This window comes from Tenrec ecaudatus, chromosome 2, assembly GCF_050624435.1.
Source record: "Tenrec ecaudatus isolate mTenEca1 chromosome 2, mTenEca1.hap1, whole genome shotgun sequence".
In the NCBI taxonomy this organism is placed as follows: Eukaryota; Metazoa; Chordata; class Mammalia; order Afrosoricida; family Tenrecidae; genus Tenrec; species Tenrec ecaudatus.
In genome coordinates this window covers 162347426-162362940 of record NC_134531.1, presented here as the reverse complement: position 1 = coordinate 162362940, position 15515 = coordinate 162347426, and the positions used below count along the sequence as shown (strand labels likewise).

Here is a 15515-nt window from a genome sequence, read left to right as displayed (position 1 = left end):
CCTTGTATGCAGGTATCCTTTGGTTTCTTGTAGTAATGGTTTACAGTTTCTAAGTGTTTCGTACTTTGAGTGACTATTGTGTGATAGATATGGTTTGGGTTACTGACCACAAGTTCAGCAGCTTGAAGAACAGCAGAGAAAGGCAGGACTTTAAATTTCTGTAAAGAGTTAGTCTCGGGAACTCACAGAGGCAGTCTACCTTGCCCTATAAAGTCACTGTGAGTGGGCCTCAACTCAATTGGCAGTGAATACTGTGAATGCTATTGTTTTCCTTTTATGATTTCTCCTTGTCTTGTGTTTTGTCCTTGAATTCTACCATTTTGCTGAATCTTTCTAATAGTTCCAGTAATTTCCTGCTGAGTCATTGAGATGTACTTTGCATAAAATCATATCATCTGCAAATAAAGAGAATTTTACTATTCTTTTCAAATTTGGATGCCTTTACTCTTCCTTTATTGTTTTAATATCGAATCATGTGGGTGACGAAGTTACAAAGGTTAACCATCATATTCATGTAACTCACAGGATTTTTTTTTAAGTTAAAATAATTGTGATCAGAGTCTAGAATCCAAGTTTCTCAATTGGCCTTACAAAGTTAGCGATTATAAAGTTCAAATACTGTTTGGTGGGGAGTTTGTGGTCTTAAAGTTTTTTAATGGCCATTTAAAATACAACTAAAGAAAATAAAGCAAACAACTATTTTAAAGAAAAAAATGATTCATGGGACTGAGTGATCACAGGAAACACAACCTCATCTAACCTAAGTGCAGAACTTAGTTAGTCTCCCTGTACTTTTGCTACCTTACTAATGCCTGGGTAACACATGTAAAACATGATTCCAAGTCTTAAAAGTAGGCCAGACTTACTGGAGACATAGAGTTTAGAATAATACCCTGAGACTTGACTTGAGATAACCTTTGAACATGACATTGAAGTTGCTTTTGTAGGTCACATTTCAGCCAAATAATAGATTGACTTATAAAATAACCAGTAGTTCCCATGAGTAATAGCCCCCCTTTAAACGATGATCTTTGTGAGACCAAGTGGTCAATATTTACCCAAGGTGAAAGGTGGGGAGAGGAAGGGAAGCTAGACCAATATGTACAGAGCAAACATAAAGGAAATAGGCGATGCTGAAATAGAGCAACTATTGTAACCTATGGCATACAATAGTTTGTATAAAATTGATAAAGGGAAATCTAATTTGCTGTGTAGACTTTTACTTAAAACATAATGAAATATAAATAAATAGATAAAGCACAATGGGAAGCTCTCAGGAGAGTGAGATATGTTTTCTTTTCACCTTAGTGTTGTCAAGACATTTAATTGTCCATCTGCAGCATCTTTCTTGCCCAGTGATTGCTCTTTTCTGCTTCTTACAGACCTAGATGGAGAGCCATAATTTACAAAAAAATACACCTATGCTTACAGCCATGAGGATAGTCTAATGTGTATCTCCCCTCCCCACACAGACACACAAACAACCACAAATTGATATCTACAAGGCATGGAGACTTATCAGCCTAGTTTGGGTTGTGTCAGTCATTTATAGCCAAAGTTTAGTCTTAAATTGTGGAAAGGCCACTCAATCTCTCTGTGAACTAGAGAAAGGGTGTGAGGAGGTAGCATAGTTATAATGAAATGACAAATATTATTATGATGCCGACAAGATCTTAGTATTCCAAACCTTAATTTCCTACTCTCAATAAATTTCCACTTTAATATGAATTATGGAAATGCACAACACTGAAAGATAATAATTGTAGGTTTCCATTGAGTGTTAGAGACAAAACGACCCATAGGAACATATCGCGAAGGTTCTATTAGTGACTAGGATTGCCTCTCATTAGGAAATTGGACTGTATCGACAGAAGTACTTTCCTGGGTGTCGCAGATGGTTTCTCTTGACTGATAATTTAAAAGTTGGTGATTTTATCCTACCCAATAACGCCAGGAGCCTGATGGCAGAATGGTCATGCATTGTGCTCCTAATTACAATGTCAGCAGTTTGAAACCACCAACCGCTCCCCAGTAAAAAGATAAGGCTTTCTCCTCCCATAAAGAGTTATAGTCTCGGAAACCTGCAGGGACAGTTCTACCTTGACCTGTAGGGGTTCTGTGAATCAGAATTGACTGGATAGAAAAGAGAGCAGCACCATGGAAGAAAATCCTGTCAATATGCTTCCATAAAGATTATAAGCTAGAAAATTATAAGAAACAGTTCTACTCAGTAGCACACAGGGTCAACTTGACAGCATCAGATTTTTGTTCTGTTTTAATGTTTATTAAGATCACATTCCTTGAGCAGAGGAAACGCGGGAGAGATAATCATGAAGTACATCTGGAGAGATATAGGTTGTGCGCAGACTGTGAGATATTGGTTTGCATGCTGACCTCCCCACAAAACCTCCCCAGGGGAGCCCTGTGCTCAGGTAATGCAGTGCAGGGCTTAGCTTTATCAGCCAGGACACTGTAGATGTTGAGATCTGGGTGCTGCAGTGGTTCATGGGATTGGCTCCATGCAATGCAGTGTGTACAGTGTCACTTTGGGAAATTTAACACTGAGAATTGTCTTCCGCATCTTAAAATGGGATCCTTTTGATGTCGCTATCAGAAGCCTAACGCAGGAACTGTAGGAGAAACGGCACATGAAGCAGCTGGTCTCGTTCCTGGTACCTGGTTATCCTACCATAAGTATACTAGTGGTTATAGATGGAGGTGCTTATTATCAGTAGTCTTTGTTTGAGGAAGAAAACAATACTTCTATATTGAGCATCTATATTTTTACCACATTATTCTCTTACCACATGGCAGTTTTTTTATATATCTAAATTTATACCATAGATAACATAGCCTGAAGCCTGAAATATAATAAATGAACACTACTTAACTTATTTTAAAAATCCAACACAAGAGCTCCCAAATGTACAACAATAAGTAACATCTTCTACATATAAACTAGAAGTAGAAACAGTCTTTCTGGCTAATCTGATCTAGATAGGTTCATTTTTACATTTGCTGCTCAAGTTTAGAAAAATATTGAGCTTAATCAAAAGCAGCTAGAGAAGTGTAGGGACCTAAATTGTTTATCCATGAAACACTGCATTTGTGCTTTCATCAAGAGGAGAGCCTTCTTTATCAGTGTGACACAAATGGGAAAACGAAGGGGAAAAAGTGAGCACGTATTTGTACACGTGTGCAAATACATAAATATGCATATGGAAACAAATTTGTTTATTCAGCTGGCATATTTAATATTATTTGTCAATTAAAAACCGCAACCCACTGCCATTGAGTCAATCCTAACAGAGCAACCCTGTAGGACAGAGTAGAACTGCCTCTGTGGGTTTCTGAGAATGTACTTTGCTGAGAGAACAACAAAAAACCACATATTTCTCTTATGCAGCGGCTAGTGATAACGGACTTTTGACCATGTGGGCCGCAGCCCAAGTAACCTCTACATATCTGAGAAACTCTCTTTGTCAGTAGCATAATTCAAATTCCTCCATTCTTCTTTGTACTTCTTTATCAACTATTCAGCTTATTTTAGAACACATCCTTGCGCTTATGTGGAACTTGTCATGGATCAAAAGACAGTTGTGCAAACAGAAAAAGGGAATGCAGCATGTCTTAAAATCGGGAAAGGCATTTGTGTTAGTCTGAGTAGACTAGAGAAAAAATCATAGACATTCATATGTGTATAAGAAAGAGCTTTACATACAAGAAAATTTGAATATTGAGAAACCATCCCAGCCCAGTTCAGATCAAGTCCATAAGTCTGATATTAGCCCATATGTCCAATACCAATCTTTAAAGTCCTCTTTGGACTCATGAAACACATGCAATGATGCCGAATGTGGAAGATCACAGGCCAGTGAGTGTAATGTCTTGTGGATCCAGTGACATTATAAGCATATCAGCACTGACAGGGTCTCCACGTGGCTCCTCCAGCTCAGGGCACTAGCATAGTTCCATGTGTCTTGTTAGCTGCAATGTCTTCCAGGGAGTGAGCTGAGAGAGTCTCTTGCTTCCAAGGAAGAATACTGGAGTTCCCAGAATCCTCAGGAGAAGGCCATGCCCACATTTAAGCCTCATTGGCAATGATCTGATTGACAAGCTCAACCTCACCCCTTCACTCTGAATCCTAGTGACACCAGGTTATATAACTACCACAGCATACATCAGGGTTGTATCCTATCACCATACTTATTCCAGCTGTATGCAGGGCTAACCATCAGAGAAGCTGGGTTATATGAAGAAGGATGCAGCATCAGGATTGAAGGAAGACTTACAAGAACCTGCACTATGCAGATGCCATGACCTTACTTGCCGAACATGAGGAGGACTTGAACTATGGCTGATTAAGATCAATGACTGCAGTCTGCAGTATGGATTGCAAATCAATGTAATGAAGACCCAAATTCTCTTAACTATATCAGTAGGCAACATCATGATAAACGGAGAAACGTTTTAAGTTGTCAAGGGTTTCCTTGCTTGGATCCATAATTATGTAATTCTCATGGAAGCAGTAATCAAGAGTTTGAACAATGCATTGCACTGAGTAAGTTGGCTGTACAAATCCTCTTTAAAATGTTGAAAAGCAAGGATGTTACTTCCAGGACTAAGGTGCACCTGACTCAAGACATAGTATTTTCAATCAGCTCTTATGCATGTGAAAGTTGGGAATAGAATAAGAAAGACAGAAGAAGAAACAATGCATGTGAATTACAGTGGTAGCAAAGATTATGGAAGTATTATGGTGTGCCAAAAGAACAAATATGTCTTCTTTACAAGTACAACCAGAGGCTCCTGAGGTGAGGATAGCAAGATGCGATCTAACATACTGTGGACATGCTACCAGGAGGCAGTTGTCCCTGGGGAAGGACATCGTGCTTAGTATAGTAGAGGGGAATCATAAAAGCAGTAGGCCCTTGACAAGATGGACGGACACAGTGGCTGTATCGCTGGGCTCAAATATAACAATTGTGAGGATAATGTTTCATTCTGTTGTGCATGGGGTTACCATGAGTTAGAACCGACTTGATGGCATCTAACCTCAAATCACATCAGCCTTGAGATAACCTTTGAAATCATTTGTTTACCTCTTTTGCATGTCCATTTCTTAAAATTACTTTTTCTACTTTTTGTTTAAAAGCGAGTTTCAAAGACTATTTTGAGAACAAGTTTGGCCCTTCTCTTTCTCTTGTATTTTTAGTGATCTTTTACTTTCTTCAGATATGTTGTCCTTGATGTCCTGTCATATCTTCTCTGGTCTTTGAGCACGGGTGTTCAGTATGGCACATCGAGTGTTTCCATGCTCTCCAAATCTGGGCATTGTACTTTGGCTCTTACAGATTTGTTTTCATTTTCCTCATGTTTAAATTTGGTTCCGGTGTATTTAATCTGGTCAGGGCAATGTGTATAGTTGCTATTTATGCTGTTGAAAAGGGTATTTGTGATGAAAAATTCATTGTTTCTGAAAAATTATATCATGAGTTTGTGAGGTTGCTTCAATCACTAGGTTATGTTTTTCATTTTAAAAAAATTAATATGAATTAGGTGGAGGATTCCTAATACATCATCATTTTTGCATTACAGATAACTTTTTACATATCACAACTTCAACAATTAGTTAAAATTCTCTATGATTTCCCCTCCCCTCCCAGTTCTTTTTTTGTCCATCTCCCTCTAACAGGAGTTCATCTTTTGCTTCATCCAAGTTTATCCCTGTCTATACTGGTGGCATAGTGGTTACATCTAGGGCTGCTATCTACAAAATCAGCAATATAAAACCATCAAGGACTCTTCTCGAGTAAAAAAGAGGCTTTCTACACCTGTAAAATTATAATTTTAGAACCCACAGGTGCAGTTGTATTGTGTTCTATGGGTCACGATGAGTCAGGATGGACTCAATAGACGTGAGTTTGGTTTGATATTTTGGATCGTTAACCCCCCCCCCCCACCAAGGTCATAAAAAGATAGGAGAGAAAGAAAAGATCATGGATATCAGAAGAAGCTCTGAAAGTTGCTCTTCATCACAGAGTAGCTAAGGCACATAAAGGATGTTTCCAAGTCAAAGAACTGAATAAAAAATTCTAAGGGCAGCTCAAGAAAATAGATTAAAATATTATAGTAGCATGTACAAAACCACAGTTAGAAAACCTGAAAGGAAGAAAATACTCAACATACCTTAAGCTGAAAGAACTGAGGAAAAATTCACGCCTTGATTGCAAATATTAAAAGATACTACAGGAAAAATAATGGAAGAGGCAGGAAGCATCAGAAGGATATGGAAAGGATACACAGCTTCACTGGATCAAAAGGAATCAGCGGATACTGCACCATTTCAGGAGGTAATATATAAATGGTTTTGAATGGTTATTTTCTTGAGGCGATCCACAATCAATGCTCGTGGACGCACCAGTCAGGTTCGAAAGGCACATTATATTAGGGAAATTTGCTGCACAAGACCTCTGTCAAGTACAGCGAAGCAAGGCTATTATTTTGAGAACTAGAGTGCACCTGACCCTAGACACAGTGTTTTCAATCAGCTCATGAATGTGAACGTTGGGTACTGAATAAGGAACTGCCTCTGCCCAGCAAAATGGTAAACCAAGTCAATACTGCATTGTTGGGTAACTGGAGAGAGTAGTACCATCATCAACTACTTGAGAGGCCCCCTGCTGGTGTAGTGTGTTATGCACTGCTAACCACAAGGGCAGCTAGTCCAAAACAACCAGCCACTCCACTGGGGAAAGGTGAGGCATTCTCCTCCCCTACAGAACTCATCTTAGAAGCCCACAGGAGCAGGTATAATCTATCTTAAAGGATTGCTGGAAGTTGGAGTCAACTCAGAGGCAGTGATTTTGAGAATGAAGCTACTGAAGGATACAGGGATCATGATTACCACCACCTCCCCATTTATTTCACCAATCAGGCTTGGGAAATAAAAAGGGGTTATTGTAAATGTAACCAGGTGGTGACTCCAATTCCATCTGCTATTCATTGTGTGGTTTCATTGGTTGAGCAAATTAATAATTCTCTGGTAACTGGTATGCAGTTATTGATCTGATCACTTCATTTTTCTCTTTTAAAAATTTATTTTTATTGGGGTCTCTTATAGCTCTTATCACAATCCATACACATATCCATTTTGTCAGACACAGCTGTACATATGTTGACATCATCTTTTTCAAAATATTTTCATTATACTTGAGTTCCTGGCATCAGCCCCTTCCTGTCCCACTCTCTTTTCCCCATGCCCCCTTGATAATTTATAAATTATTATTAATTTTTTTCATGTCTTACACTGACTGCTGTCTCATTTCACCCACTTTTCTGTGGTTCATCCCCCTGGGTTGGGGGGCCATATGTCAATCATTGTGCTTGGATTCCCTGGTTCAAAGGACCACCAGCAGCACTTTGCCTAGAGGTGGTAAGGAGAAAAATATACTCTCATGACTGGCCCTTAGAGTTATGTCAACTTTCCAGGATTATACAATACTTTAATATACAGGGATCTTATTTGCTTTTCCCTTCCAGAAAATGCTCCTCTAGTCTCTTACATTCACGACATTATGCAGATTGGAACTAGTAAGGAAGAAGGACCAATGCCTCTGGACTTATTGGTAAAATATCTGTGTGCTAGAGAGTGGGAATTAAGCCAACTTTAGGTACTTTCTACCTCAGTGAAATTTCTAGGGGACCAGTGATATGTGGCATATCAAGATATTCCTAGGGTGAAGGATAATTTATTGCTTCTAGATCATCCTACAATTGAAAAGGAAGTACAATGTCTGGTGGACCACTTTGGATTTTGGCGGCAACATATGCCTACTCTGCGTATGCTAGATATCAAGTGATGTCAAAATCTGTCAGCTTTGAGTAAAGCCCATAATAAGAGATTATTCTATGATGGGTTTGTGTTGCCATGTACACCACTCTGCCACTCGAGCCATCTGATCCAACTTCTCCAATGGAGTTTGAAGTGTGCTAGTGGATAGAGATGCTATTTGGAGTCGTTGACAGGTGTCTATTGGCAAGGTGTCTAAGATACCTCTTAGGATTTTGGAGCTATTTTGGCCATCCTCTGAAGACAACTACTTGCCTTTTGAAAAAGAGCTTTTGACCTATTACTGGAACTCTGTGGAGTCTGGAAGTCTCACTATGGGCTTTTAAGTCATGATGTGGCCTGAACTGCACGTCATGAACTGGGTATTGCCTGATCCACAGAATCATAAATCACTATTAAAGGGAAGTGGTATACACTATACTATATGAGATCAGGCTAGAGCAGGACCTTAAGATACAATAAGCTGCATGAAGAAGTGGTCCAAATGCCTATGGTCTCCACTCCTGACAGTACCATCTTTCTCCACATCTGAACCTATTGTCTAATGGGGTATTTCTTATGATCAATTGATGGAGAAAGAGAAAGCGCATGTTTGGTTTACTGATGCAGACATTCAGGTACTAGAAAATAGACTGCAATAGCAGGATATCCCCTTTCTGTGGTCTCTCTAAAACACAGTGATAAAGGGAAATACTCCCAATGGGCAGAACCTGGGGAAGTACACCTGATTTTTCAGTTTGCTTGGAATGATAAATGACCAAATGTGTGACTGTATTTTTGGGCTGTGGCCTATGGCTTGGCTGCATGCTAAGAGATCTGAAAGGAGCATCACTGGAATATTGGTGACAAGGAGGTCTGAGGAAGAGGTAAATGGATAGATATCTCTGAATGAGCGAAAGTGAAGATATTTGTGTCTCTAGTGAGTGTCCACCGAAGGCATAACTCTGCGAAGCAAGGTTTTATCCATTAAGTGCATAGGCTGACATGTTCTTTGGCAAGAAGTCATCCCCTTTCCCTCGCCTCCTTTGTCCTTGCCAAATATGCACACAAACTAAGTACCTATGGTGGCAAGGGAGGAGTTTATGTCGGGGCTCAACCACATGGCCTTCGCTCACCAAGGCTGACTTGGCTACTTACACTGCTGAGTGCCCAACCTGCCAGCAGCAGAAGTCAACATTGAGGCCAATATACCAGGTGTACATGCCCAGAAAAACCAGACTTTTTTTTTCTCCAAAGGTATATATTCAAATTTCTTTTAAAAAGCAACCTTATCATCTTCACAGTGCTCTCCATTAAACTGAATATATTTGGCAAATTTGTTCTTCAATTCTTGGAAACCTTTTCAAACTCATCTGCTTGGATGGCTGACAGCACCTCCTTTGGTTTTTTTTTTTTCTTCTTCACATATTCAAGGTCATCAAATCACTGTCCTTTCATGTCCCTCTCAATTCATGGAAACAAAAAGAAGTTTCACATAATGAGGTCATGTGAGTCAGGTGTGTGGGGAAAGAGAGGGATGCATTGTTGTTGTTTTGTTTGTTTTTTGCCAAAAACTGGTGCAGTGAGATGGCTTTGTGAGCAGGTGCATTGTCATGGTGGCAAAACCAGTCCCCTATCTGCACATTTTGGGCCTTTTTGGTTGCACACTGTTATACAATCTTTTCAGAACCTCTAAATAGAAAGTTTGGCTAATGGTCTGACTTATTGGAATGAACTCAGAATGCACTATCCCCCTCACATTAAAACAAACAAAATCAAATAAGTATCATCTTGATCTTTGATTTCACTTGAGCAGAATTTGGGTGAGGTGATGATGTCGTCTTCCACTGGCTTGATCCATGTTTTCTTCCAGGGTCATAAGAACAGCACCACGTCTCATCGCCAGACATTACCTTGGAAAAAAGGCTGGGTCTTCGCAGAGCTGTTATTTCAAAGCACAGCATGTTTTCGCTTGACACACTTTTTGCTGGTCAGTCAGAACCCAAGGCACACATTTCACAGCAACCCTTCTCATTTCAAAATCTTCCATCAAAATTCACTGAACGGTGCTCCAGGATAGTCCAGATAACTCTCCCATCTCTTCAATGACCCGTTGTTGGTCTTTGAGCACCAATGCACAAATTTTGTCAACATTTTTATCTGTTTGGGAAGTTGGCAGGCATCCAGAATGAGGTTTGTCAACAATTGATATTTCACCTCTTTTGAAAGAAAAGTCGTAAACTTGAGTTTTCCCCATAGCACTGTCCTTGTAGGCAGTGTTCAAATCCCAACAGTTTCTGTGGCAGTTTTTTGTAAGCAGGAAACAGAATTTCACAGTTGCATGCTGTTCTCTTAAATTGGCCATCGCAAAACCCAAGGTTTGAGCAAAGCTGTTTTTAAGAAAAAAATGTGCTGTGACCAGAGCCAACCTTCCCAGGTGTCACCACTGGGTACACTAACTCAGAGTGAGTTGCTTGATGCTTGCCTACCAAGCAAAATGGATACTACAAAAGCTCTCCCCAGGAGAGATTTTGCCCAATTTTAGGAGGGTACCCCCTTGACCATTCCTCAGAGAGATCAAACAGCATCCTGGTGATAGGCTAATTATATAAGAATGCTACCTTCTTGAAAAGGGCAGTGACGTTTTTCTTACTGGAATATACACTTTTTCTGGATATTGATTTATCTTCCCTGCACAAAATGTTTTTGGCAAAACTACTATTTGTGGCCCTACAGAATGTCTTATCTACCAACATGGTATCTTGCACAGCATTACCACAGATCAAAGGGTCCATGTACATCACATGAAGTGCAGCTATGGGCCCATGATCATGGAATTTATCTCCTGTTTACAGTATTGACATGTTATCCATCATCCTGAAGAAACTGGCTTGATAGAGCAATGGAATTGACTTCTGAAGATCCAATTTTATGCCAGCTAGGTGATGACACTTTTCAGGGTTGGGACAATGCTATACAAAACCAGGTCCAATATATGGGACTGTTTCTCAAATAGCTAGGATACATGGGTCCCAGAACCAAGTAGTGGACATTGAAGTGGCCCTACTCACTACTACTCCTAAGAACCCACTCACCACATGTGTGCTTCCTACCCCTGTAGCTCTGTGTTAATCTGGGTACTTTAGAGAAACAAATCTACAGAAACTCATGTATAAGAGAGAGTTTTATATAAAGGTTAAGTGCGCATCAAAAAAACATCCCAACCCAGTGCTGCCCAAGTCCAACATTAACCCATATGTGCGACACCAATCCACAAATTCCTCCTCCATCTCACAAAACAGAGACAATGATGCTGACTACAGGAGGAAAGCCGAGTCAGTGAATGTGTAAGCATTTCAGCACTGGCAGGGGTCTCCACACAGCTGCTCTAGCACTCAGGTGTGCATCAGGGTAGATTCATGTGGCTTCTCCTTGGGGATGTCTTGCAGGAAGTCAGCCTTGCAAGATAAAACAGGGAACTGCTAAGGCAGCTGCACCCTTGTGCGACCATCACAAAGCAAGAGACCAGAGAACTAGAAAGGTGAGGCTCACTGAGCCATTTATTCCTCCATCCTTCAATTAACCCACGTGTGTTTATCGACCAGGTTGGCACAATAAACTAACTCAAGCCCTATGCTCTTAAAGTCTGGAGGTCATGGTTCCAAACAGAGGAATACACTTACTTGTACTTACAGTACTGATTTCCTTAAACTGGAAGTTAAGAATGGCTCCTGGCCATGTTGGACTTCTCATGCCTCTAGATTAACAGGAAAAGAAGAGATTTACTACTTTGAGTAGTGTGATGGATTCTGAATACCAAGGGAACATTGGATTGATATTGTATAATGGAGGCAAAAAGGAGTCAAAAGATTACTTATGTCATTAATAGTCAGAATAAAAGTCAATAATTAACTATAACACCCCAATTATAACAAGATTAGCTTTAGCACCCAGTTTCTGACAAGATTACTAGTAGCCTAAATTCTTGTAGAATTAAGGTCTAGGCCATTCCATGAGACAAAGGAAATATGGAATGTGTTAGTTAAAGAAGGTAATTCTAAATACCAGCTATGCCCAGGTGCAAAAATGAAGATTGTAAATGTTATAAGTAGTTTCTATTTGTAAGTATGCATTGAATATTTTTGTTTTGTTCATTTATTACAATAAGATGAAAGTGGGGTTAGTGCATTTTTAGTTGTATTATGTTAAACACAAGTATGATTTTATCATGATCTTCTGAAATTATGCATGGCTCAAGAATTGTCAAGCTGTCAAGTTCAGGTGTCAAGTTGACAAGGGTGGTCTGTGATGGTTAGATTTCCTGTCAAATTGATGTACCTAGGTGAAGTTGGTGGAGCCGCACCTATCAATGAGTTCACATCCCCTGTAGAAAATAATATGCTGCTACCTCACCATATTACAAGTCGGAACAGAAATACCATGCAATCGAGCAATTCCATATAACCTAGTAATTCCATATAGTCTAGCAATTTTTCTGTGGGTATGCATCATAAGGAAGCAAGAATCATAACAAGAACAGACATGTGCACACCCATATTCATTGCAGCCTTTTTGACACTAGAAAGAGGATGTAAACAACCTAAATGTTCATCATTAAAAGAAAGAATAAAAATTTTTGGTAAATGCACACACAATGGAATACTATGCATGCATCGCACAAAAAAACCAATGATGAAACCCAGAAGCGCCGCATGGGATGGCTGGCGCTGTAGAGCACTGTGTTGAGTGATTCTCCAGTCACAAAGGGCAGATATCATCTGACACCAGGATTATCAGGGGAAAAATGCAATGTAAATACTTTTGTACCAAAGGAAACAGACTTTGGAGATTTCAAAAGGGTGAAGGGAAAAGGAGGGAAGATACAGTAATAGCTAGACGTTGATGGTTGTTAACTTGGGCGAAACAGGACTTAGTGGTCCACAAGAAAGAGAAGAGAAATTAAGGAGTTGACAAAAGATAAACTATTGAGGGGTGTGATCAGTAGTTCAAACTATTGAAGACAAAGTTGATGGTATAATGGTATAAATCCTTACCTAGTGCATAATAAAAATTATCTAAAAAAAAAAGACAAGACATGCAATGCTAAAATTCTGTCCTTGTCATCCTCATTTCATAATTAGGGCATTTTTAGTATTATTTGCTTCAATAGGAGGTATGGTGGTATTTGCTTGAATAGGAGGTATGGTGGCGCAGAGTGTTAAACGTTGGTCATCAGTTCAAAGTCCCAAGCTCCTCTGAATACGAGAGATGAGGCTTTCTACTCCATAACAATTCAGAATCTCAGAGACCCACATGGCAGTTCCACTGCATCTACTAGGTCACTATTGAGATGGTATCAACTCAACAACAGTGAGTTTGGAAGGATTTTTGTTTTGTTTTAAGTGAATAATGATAAAAAGAATACAATATTTTGTTTTGTTTTGTTTTGTTTTATTATTATTTTTTTATTTTAACAATTTATTGGGGCTCATACAATTCTTTTCACAGTTCATACATATACATACATCAATTGTATAAAGCACATCTGTACAGTCTTTGCCCTAATCATTTTTTTTCTCTTTTCTTCTTTTACATTTTATTAGGGACTCATACAACTCTTACCACAATCCATACATATACATACATCAATTGTATAAAGCACATTTTCAGTGACACTTTCAACAAAATTTGTATTTTATTATTTTGATGGAACATCTACATTCACGTAAAATGATTGCTTTATAATTTTATTTGTATTTGTTATCCTCTTACTAATTTTGTAATCAGATAAGATATGGTAATGAAAATATATTAACAACTATATAACTCAAAGTCATAATCTTGCAAAAGATAGAGAATTTGATGAGATTAAACTGTAGGGAGCATTATATGCGCACAAGCCTCTTAAAAGGAAAAGACCCATTAGTATATGAAGTTACCATGGAAAAGACGTTGCTACACTTGACAATGAAGAGTCTCTTTCTGTAGACTATCAGAGGGTATGGAATGTTTCAAGGCAAAAATTCTTGGTATTTGTCATAAAAAGAAGAGAGAAATATTTTCAGAAGTACTGACAGTACTAGAGTAATTTCAGTGGGAGAAACCAGTAGTACCTTCCTTGCAAACCCAGCTCTCAAAATCACGGACTCTGAATGTGTATTTGGACTCCAAAGTTAAATTTGTGATTTGGAAGCTTACCAAACCCCAGCCCTGCAAGCCTCCGCACTTTCCACGAATCTAATTAGGGGAGTGGAATGACACAGCGGAGAAACTCTGCCAATGTGTTTCAGTCCCTAATGCTTTTGCTAGACCATATGGCTTTTTAAGAATCACCTGCAAATATTAGGTGAGACTTGATAACAATAATTAAAACTCACAGATCACAGGTTAATTAATCCCTCACTTCACATAGCATCCGGCTACTGGGACATTCAACTCCCATCATTGACCTGCAAATTACAGACCAAGTAAACAGACACTAGTCAGGCTTCCTCCACTGGGCAGTAATTTTGACAATAGACAATATTTGCAAGCAGTTTGCTGTACCGAAGGAATTTTTATAGTTATAACTATGTTTGTTTTTTAGAAGATTTTTATGTAGTTTGCCAAGCTGATATTAACATATTTTTATTTGTTTTGATTTGATGACATTACTGACCAGTTAATAAATGCCCAGATCTTTACTAAGTGCTTTATTCTTCTGCATCATTTAATCATCACAGAAGCTCTAAAATCTATGTTATATCATTTTACTTATTATATTAGTTTTTTAAAAAGCTGATACATTTATAGGTTCAAAGACTTGCCTAAAATCATCTAGTTTGTATCATATGCAGAGCTACCACTACATCACTTTCAACATAGTTATCTTCTTTTATTAGAAAGTTCTTTTATGAATAATGACTCTTGAGAGTTTTGCCAAATGGGCCTGATCCTGCCACATAGATTATATAGGAGCTGGCAAAGGCTTGATGAGAAAGAGATCTCTCTCTCTCTAGCTTTTCCCTCCTCAGAGCTAGGCTCCCACATGCTGAAAAGAAGGAAAAAAAGAAGAAAGTTTTTGCACAAATTGTTTTATTTCAGTTGGTTCTCATGACAGTCCTATGAAATATGTAATAGCATTATCTCCTTCTCACAGATGAAGGGATTCTGGCTCAGGGAGGTTAAGTGACTTGTTCAAGATTACAGAGATGCTGGGTGGCAGAGGTGGAACTTGAATCCATGTATCAATATATTTAGAGCCCAAACTTGTAATTACCTATCCTACTCCATTTCCAGGCTAACTCCAACTTCCGCTCATTACTCTACACTTCATGGTGGTACGTTATCATTCTGCCTATCGAGTTTGTGTAGGATTTTCGAATATTTTTTCTTGCACACCATTCATAATATTCACAAAGCAACACAATTATCCCCTTAATGGTTGACCTTTTTCCATTTTCCATGTGATGGAATAGTGGGAAAAATGATACACTTTGGAGTTTCCAGAGGGCAACGCATTGCATTTCCAGAGGGCAACACATGAAGCTACTAGTGATGGTTCATTGAGGATGGTTATTACCCATCCATGAACTTTCCCATGTGTTCTCCAGGACCTCCCAAAGCTGTGGATGAGTGAGAGCAGGTGGTCCAGCACAAGTAGCTCCAGATGGTGATTAATTGGAAGTAGTTGTTAGAATGATTG

General features: G+C 39.0%; 1 non-coding gene across 1 annotated transcript; it reads left to right on the top strand.

Annotated features, from left to right (window-relative positions):
* The first annotated feature begins 14733 nt into the window (after positions 1–14733).
* On the top strand, positions 14734–14862 carry LOC142441667 (small nucleolar RNA SNORA12). The gene has a single exon (XR_012783024.1). It is a non-coding gene; the product is annotated as a small nucleolar RNA SNORA12 (small nucleolar RNA).
* The last annotated feature ends 653 nt before the right edge of the window (positions 14863–15515 follow it).